A 7,980-nucleotide genomic window follows, 5' to 3' on the forward strand; every position below is an offset into this window, starting at 1 on the left:
TCCATATAATATTTTTGTTTTGGGATCATTCTTCATCAATTTGTCCCAAAAATTATTGTAAAATACCCTGTATAAGCAAGGGATTTGTTCCTCCGTAAAACCTAATTCAGGAGTCCATTTATGAATCCATGGGATAGAGAATTCAATAAAGAAGCAAATTTGATCAATTTTTTCTAGGCAACAGATATGATCTGCGTGATATAACTCGGTTAGGAATGGTGAAATTTTTACCCATTCTTTGTATAACTTAAGGAATGGCTCAGGCAGGATTTTCGTTGTGGGACCGTGGTATGACCACCAATTTAAAAACCAGTTGGGGATAGGTCCTGTAAATACCTTTGCACATACTTTAATAAACCAAGTATGTTTATGCCTCTCATTGTTATAATAAAGCACTCTATCAAATGCTTGGATATAATCCCAATAAGTAAAATTCATAGGTAATTTATTAAGGCTTATCTGTCTTTCTTTCATTGTTGAAATCCCCCATTCTTCAACAGATATAATCTGTTTGATAATGATTTTTGAGAAGTTATAAACGTTCTCATTTGTGTTATAACCTGAAAAGTGCTGGAATTCTGCACTACCTGTACTGATTAGAATAGTCTCATAATAAGTGCGGGTTTTATATGATTCACCCGGGTAGTATAATCCATTAATCAGATATCTCTGGAATATCTTCCATAGTTCATCTTTTCGCTGAATCTCAGAGTTTTCTAGGAGAAATATTATTTCTTTCTTTGGTAATTTTTCGTAAGACTTAATATCATCGTTGTCTTCTTCTCTAGCGATTGAAGCAAATGTATTACTTTGCTTTTTGGAAGCCAAATATGCCTGTAGATGACCATATAATGGATCATCTTCTGGAATATCATCCAGATGTATAGACGGACCCGATGAAGAATCTCCTTTATGAAAAATATTTGAGTTTATTAAACTCTTTTTCCCTGCTTGTATTACTGGAGAATTTGATGAGGATCCGTATGACGATCCTTGAGAATATGATCTACTAGGGGAAGATCTTCCCCTACCTCTGCCTCTGGTGGCCCATGAAGGGTCCATTCAGCACAAATAACAAGCCAATTTATTCTGAGAAGCAATAATCCAGCATATCATCCCTAATAAATTTAGTATAGGTATGAATTCCTAACAATTTTAACATGATTATGATTTTCAATCCGGTTATCAACGATATCTTCAATTATCAAATCAATTATGAGATTTTGTAGATCTCGATTTAACCTAACCACTTTAAGGATAGTAATTAATAATTCTTCTTCTAGAAAGGTCGTATAAAAATTCATAATTAATCAAGGAATTCTCGGGATAAGAAATCCGGAAGGGAATTATCAATTCCTTTTTTGTATTGAATTTCAAAATCAAAAGGCGCTAGCTGAGCTTGCCATCTAGCAAATATTAACTTAGACGCATCATGTTTGAAATCTTTGTCAAACATATATTTAACAGATTGAGCATCAGTTTTTATTAAAAACTTTTGATTATATAAATCGTCTTGAAATTTTAAAACACATTTAACAATAGTCAACATTTCATGAGCCACAGTAGCATATTTCTTCTGGGCTTCGGTCCATTTACCAGAGTGAAACCTTATCAGGTATTCACTCTTATTGTTGGGATTCACTTGTTTTAAAATTCCACCGTAGCCAACGTTGGATGCATCGGTCTCGATGATTTTTTGCCATATAGGATTAGCAAGAGTTAAGCAAGGTAAAGACTTAATACACTGTTTAATACTTTTGACTAACGCAGTATGTTGGTCAGTCCAATGCTGCTTATGATTCTTTTTCAGCCTGTCGTATAAAGGGGCTAGATCCCGAGATAAACTTTTGTAGAAAGGAGATATATAATTCAAACTTCCCAAAAATCTTTGTAATTGAGTCCTGTCAGTAATAACATCAGGAAATTTTAAGGCAAAATCAATCTATCTTTGTATCGGGTTAATTTTTCCTTGGCAAATATTATTACCTAAAAATCGAACATTTGTTTGGAATAGACTCATTTTTGGTTTAGAAATTACTAAACCGTTTTGTATTACAATTTTCTTAAAAATATCAAGATGCTTAATATGTATCTCTAATGTTTTAGAAAATACTAATATGTTGTCAATATAAACGATGATAAAATCTAGATAAGGGTTAAAAATATCATTCATAATTTTCTGAAATTCAGAAGGGGCATTTTTAAACCTAATGGCATGACATTCCATTCATATTGCCTAAATGGAACATTAAAAGCAGTTCAATAAGTATGCTCCTTAAAAATTTGAATTTGTCAATATCCAGATTTTAAATCGAATTTTGAAAATATATTGGCGTCATATAATCTAGAAAGCAAGTCCCTTTTATTGGGGATAGGATATCTAATCCATTTTAGATGTTTATTCAACGGTTTATAATTTATAACTAATCTAGGAATACCACGTTCCTTTTCTGCAACATTATTAACATAAAAGGCAGAACATGACCAAGGAGATTTTGAGGGTTTTATCAAACCCTTTTGTAACAAGTTGTCAATCTCGTTTTTGCAGAATTCGACTAATTCAGCATTCATCTCGCAAGGTCGAGATTTAGTAGGGATATCATCTTCGGAGAAGTTTTCTTCGTAAGGAAGAGTTACAATATGCCTTTTTCGGTTCCAAAAGGCACTAGGGTGATCAGCGCAAACATCAACTGCCATCTTTTCAGCAATCAATTTAATCTTTTGCTGAATCTTAGCAGATTGTAAAGTATCGAATATATTCATGCTTAATATTTCTAATTGTAATGAGTCAACATGCCTTTGTTTCATATTAATCAAGGCGTTAATATCTCTAGTTATGGGATCTGTAACAAAAGAATAACTTATCTCTTTATCTTGATAAGTAGCAGAAAAACCCTATGCATCTATGTTATTAAAAGGGTAAATAGCATTAATAAAAGGGGTTCCAAGTATAATTGGAGGGTATAACTGGTGTTTTACCAAAAAGAAGAAATGAGGAATACAGACTTTGTTTTGGCAAATATGAGTGTTTGATAGTTTATACTCTATATCTAAAGCATGACCAGAAGCGGATTTAACCAAATGAGTGGTCTTTTGAAAATATTTAGTTGGAATTAATCCTTCCTGAATGCAGCTTACATCAGCACCACTATCAATCATGGCCACATCAGTTATAGAAAAATTATTATCGATCAAAATAGTACATTTAATGTACCATTTATGCGCAGTAATAATTTGCATCATACCTAAAAACATATCAGATTTTTCTTCAGTCAGATCAGAAATTTCTTTTCCTTTATTAGAAAATTCAGAAATTTCTTTAGTCGAAAATTCAGGTAGAGAATTATTTTTCTCAATTTGAGTAATTCGGTGATCGCAAATCATTTGATTTTGCTTAAGAGAACTAATATCCTTTTTCAAATTTTCAATTTCTTCCTTTAAATCATCAAAGAAGCATCTCTATTAGGTGTATTAGACTTATGAAGTCGTTTATTAATTTCAGACAAAGAATAAGGCGCAAAATATTCAAATTCGTTCTTATGTCTTTCAAAAGGTTTTGAACTACTAGAACTAGAACTTGCAGCTAAATTAATAATTTTTTCACGAAGTTTTTCATCGGTAACTTCTTTTAAAAGTTCTATTACATTATCAGATGTAATAGTTTTCATATTTAAATCATGAAATTGTGATTGTAATTTATAAAATTCGTCATTATCACAAGTACAAATATCACCTTTTCAAGCAGTGCAAGAAGTATCAACATTTTTATCACTATCAGATAAATCAATTAAAACAACTTCATCTTCAGATTCAGTTTCAGAGTAATAGTCAGATTCTGATCCTGAAGTGTATAACAAGCCATAAACCTTATCGCGTAACTCATCATCGAGTTCTAAGGTTTTCAGCTTTTGAAGCTTGCAATTTGGAGAAATATGACCAAACTTTCCACACTTATAACACTTAATATCAGCGAGATCTCTCTTTGATCTATTCTTCGTAAATCGAGTAGATTTCCGATGCGCTTTTATAGTATCACGCTCTTCCTTAGACCTATATCTAGACCTCTTTTTCTTATACGGGCTATCCGGGTTAGGATACCCATGATATCTGTTTTTCTTCTTCTTCCTACTTTCAGTAGAGGTTCCGGGTAAACCGAACTGGGTACAAAAGTCACCTAATTGGGATTTCTCTTTAAGCTTATCAATCTTAAGCTGTCTAGAAAGCTTTAGCTCATTACACAAGTTTAATCCTTCTTGTGTACACACTCCTATAAGTTTACCATAGGTATAATTACCATACTGAATTTCACCGTAACTACCCCTTAATACTTTCCTTACCCTTTCAGCAAATAAGGAAGGGAGGCCGTCTATAAACTTAGCTTTCCAATGCTCATATTTATTCTCGGGTAGTTCCATAACCCTACTCATAAAAGTATCTTTATACCATCTAAATTCACTAAGGGTCTTACATCTAAACCCATTAAGTAAGGTTCTGATGGTCTCATAATTTGAGGTAAATCTACCATTGAAATGCTCTAAAATTGTAAGGATAAGGGTATACACGCATCTTCTCTACCCTTAACTAGAGCCATACCTATATTATCAACACCTTCATCTACGGCTGTAGCATTAATAACGAAAGCCTTTTCTTCAACAGATAAATAATTATCCCACCAACCACGAAGTTGGCCAGTAAAGTCTGCAATAATCATTTTGCAAATAGTTCTATCCGTTTTTTAACACTTTTGCAGATAGTCGAATACATAAGCATTCTATGTACGATAATGGTTAATTGTCTATCAGCTAAACCATCAAGATTTCATTCATAAATTTCAGAACCGCTATAAGACGTATTAGTCTGATTCCAATCGCGTTCCTCAATCAACACATCTTGAGGAGTAGGACGGGGATAATAATAAGTTTGCATCCTTGGTTTGTCAGCATACCTACTATTGGGTTTAACTATACCTTTGAGTTTATTAAACTCTGACCATGTCTCAGTTTTATAATCAGAAACGGTCTCAATTCTATCAGCAAAATTTTTAGATAAATCAATTGGCCTAATATTCAAACCAGAAAGCTTTTTATCGAGGAGTTGTGCTAAGTCATCAACTGATTTAAATTTAAAATCCTGAATCTCAAGAGGTCTTTGAATATGAGTAAGAATAGCTTGATCAACTGTTTTACTACCTGAAGTGGAGGCAATATCAGTTGGTCCTTTCTTAGTACTCATTTCTTTTATTAAAATAGTCAAATCATCAAGTTTTTTATCAAGAGAACCGATATGTTCTCCTAAAATCTTTACATATAAACCCAAATAATTGTTTTTAGAAATCAATTTATTAATTTCTGCGATACTAATAGCTGCAAAGTTATCATCAATAAATTTTTGAAAGGCAGTGAATGTAATACCAGTATTATTAGGTAAAATAAAGGGGGCCTGAGGAGGATAAATGGCTTTAGTAATATTATGTAAAATACCCTGTATAAGCAAGGGATTTGTTCCTCCGTAAAACCTAATTCAGGAGTCCATTTATGAATCCATGGGATAGAGAATTCAATAAAGAAGCAAATTTGATCAATTTTTTCTAGGCAACAGATATGATCTGCGTGATATAACTCGGTTAGGAATGGTGAAATTTTTGCCCATTCTTTGTATAACTTAAGGAATGGCTCAGGCAGGATTTTCGTTGTGGGACCTTTGTATGACCACCAATTTAAAAACCAGTTGGGGATAGGTCCTGTGGATGCAAACTTACTATTTTCCCCGTCCTACTCCTCAAGATGTGTTGATTGAGGAACGTGACTGGAATTAGACTAATACATCTTATAGCGGTTCCGAAATTTATGAATGGAATCTTGATGGTTTAACTAATAGACAATTAACCATTCTCGTACATAGAATGCTTATGTATTCGACTATCTGCAAAAGTGTTAAAAATACGGATAGAACTATTTGCAAAATAATTATTGCAGGCTTTACTGGCCAACTTCGTGGCTGGTGGGATAATTTTTTATCTGTTGAAGAAAAGGCTTTCATTATTAATGCTAGAGCCGTAGACGAGGGTGTTGATAATATTGGTATGGCTCTAGTTAAGGGTAGAGAAGATGCAGTATATACCCTTATCCTCTCTCTCTCTCTCTCTCTCTCTCTCTCTCTATATATATATATATATATATATATATATATATATATATATATATATATATATATATATATATATAGCTTAAATTGAATTAAAATCCTAAATTTATACTACATATGTACATAATTTTAAATTGAATTAAAAGTAATTTAATGTTTTTTAAAATAGCGACCAACTTTGGTCGCTATTTTGGTCAAAAAGTCAAAACTTATTTTGCTACCAAAACAGCGACCAAAGTTGGTCGCTATTTTTAATTCCAGTGTCAAAATCGGGTTTCCCCTCCCATTGTTTCAAAAAAATTCCCCAAAAATTCTCTTTTCTCTCTCACACTCAAACCCCCCCCCCTCCGACTCCCAGCAGCAGCGGTGCCACCCACGCCACCGACGACCACCGACGGTAGCAGCTCCACCGCCGGTGACACCCATTCCCAAGGTAGGTTTCTTTCTCCTTTCTTTATTTTTTTCGAAATACAGTGATTTTGTTTAATTTATCCATGTTAGGGTTCAAAGTTATATATTATTTGTTCAACCATGTTAGGGTTCAAAGTTAATTTCTCTATATTAGGGTTTAATTTCTCCATGTTAGAGTTCAAAGTTAGCTCAACCATATTAGGTTTCAAAGTTATATATTATATGCACTTTTTAGGGTTCTTATTAATACATTTAGTCCAAAATATTTAGTTTTACCTACTAATTTGGGGAATAAATTATTTGAAGAGAAGAAACCCTAAGAGTTGCACCTTTAGGATTATGTATTGGAATTTTAGTTTATAAATTAAATTTTAGGATATGACTTGAATTTTTGTGGATATGAGTTGAACCTTTAGGATATGGATTGAACCTTTAAGATATGAATTGAAATTTTTGGTTTATGTCTTGGAAGTTTAGTTTATAAATTAAAATTATAGGATATGAATTGAACCTTGTGGATATGAATTGAACCTTTGGGATATGAGTTGGACTTTTAGTTTATGTATTGAAATTTTAGTTTGTAAATTGAAATTTCAGGATATGACTTGAACTTTTGTGGATATGAGTTGAACCTTTAGGATATGAATTTAACATTTAGGATATGAATTGGACTTTTAGTTTATGTATTGGAATTTTAGTTTATAAATTAAAATTTTAGGATATGACTTGAACTTTTGTGGATATGAGTTGAACCTTTAGGATATGAATTGAACCTTTAGGATATGAATTGGACTTTTAGTTTATGTATTGGAATTTTAGTTTATAAATTGAAATTTTGTGGATATGAGTTGAACCTTTAGGATATGAATTGAACCTTTAGGATATGAGTTGGACTTTTAGTTTATGTATTGAAATTTTAGTTTATAAATTGAAATTTTAGGATATGACTTGAACTTTTGTGGATATGAGTTGAACCTTTAGGATATGAATTGAACATTTAGGATATGAATTGGACTTTTAGTTTATGTATTGGAATTTTAGTTTATAAATTGAAATTTTAGGATATGACTTGAACTTTTGTGGATATGAGTTGAACCTTTAGGATATGAATTGAACCTTTAGGATATGAATTGGAATTTTAGTTTATAAATTAAAATTTTAGGATATGACTTGAACTTTTGTGGATATGAGTTGAACCTTTAGGATATGAATTGAACCTTTAGGATATGAGTTGGACTTTTAGTTTATGTATTGAAATTTTAGTTTATAAATTGAAATTTTAGGATATGACTTGAACTTTTGTGGATATGAGTTGAACCTTTAGGATATGAATTGAACATTTAGGATATGAATTGGACTTTTAGTTTATGTATTGGAATTTTAGTTTATAAATTGAAATTTTAGGATATGACTTGAACTTTTGTG

Source organism: Nicotiana sylvestris, chromosome 12 (genome assembly GCF_000393655.2).
Source record: "Nicotiana sylvestris chromosome 12, ASM39365v2, whole genome shotgun sequence".
NCBI lineage: Eukaryota > Viridiplantae > Streptophyta > Magnoliopsida > Solanales > Solanaceae > Nicotiana > Nicotiana sylvestris.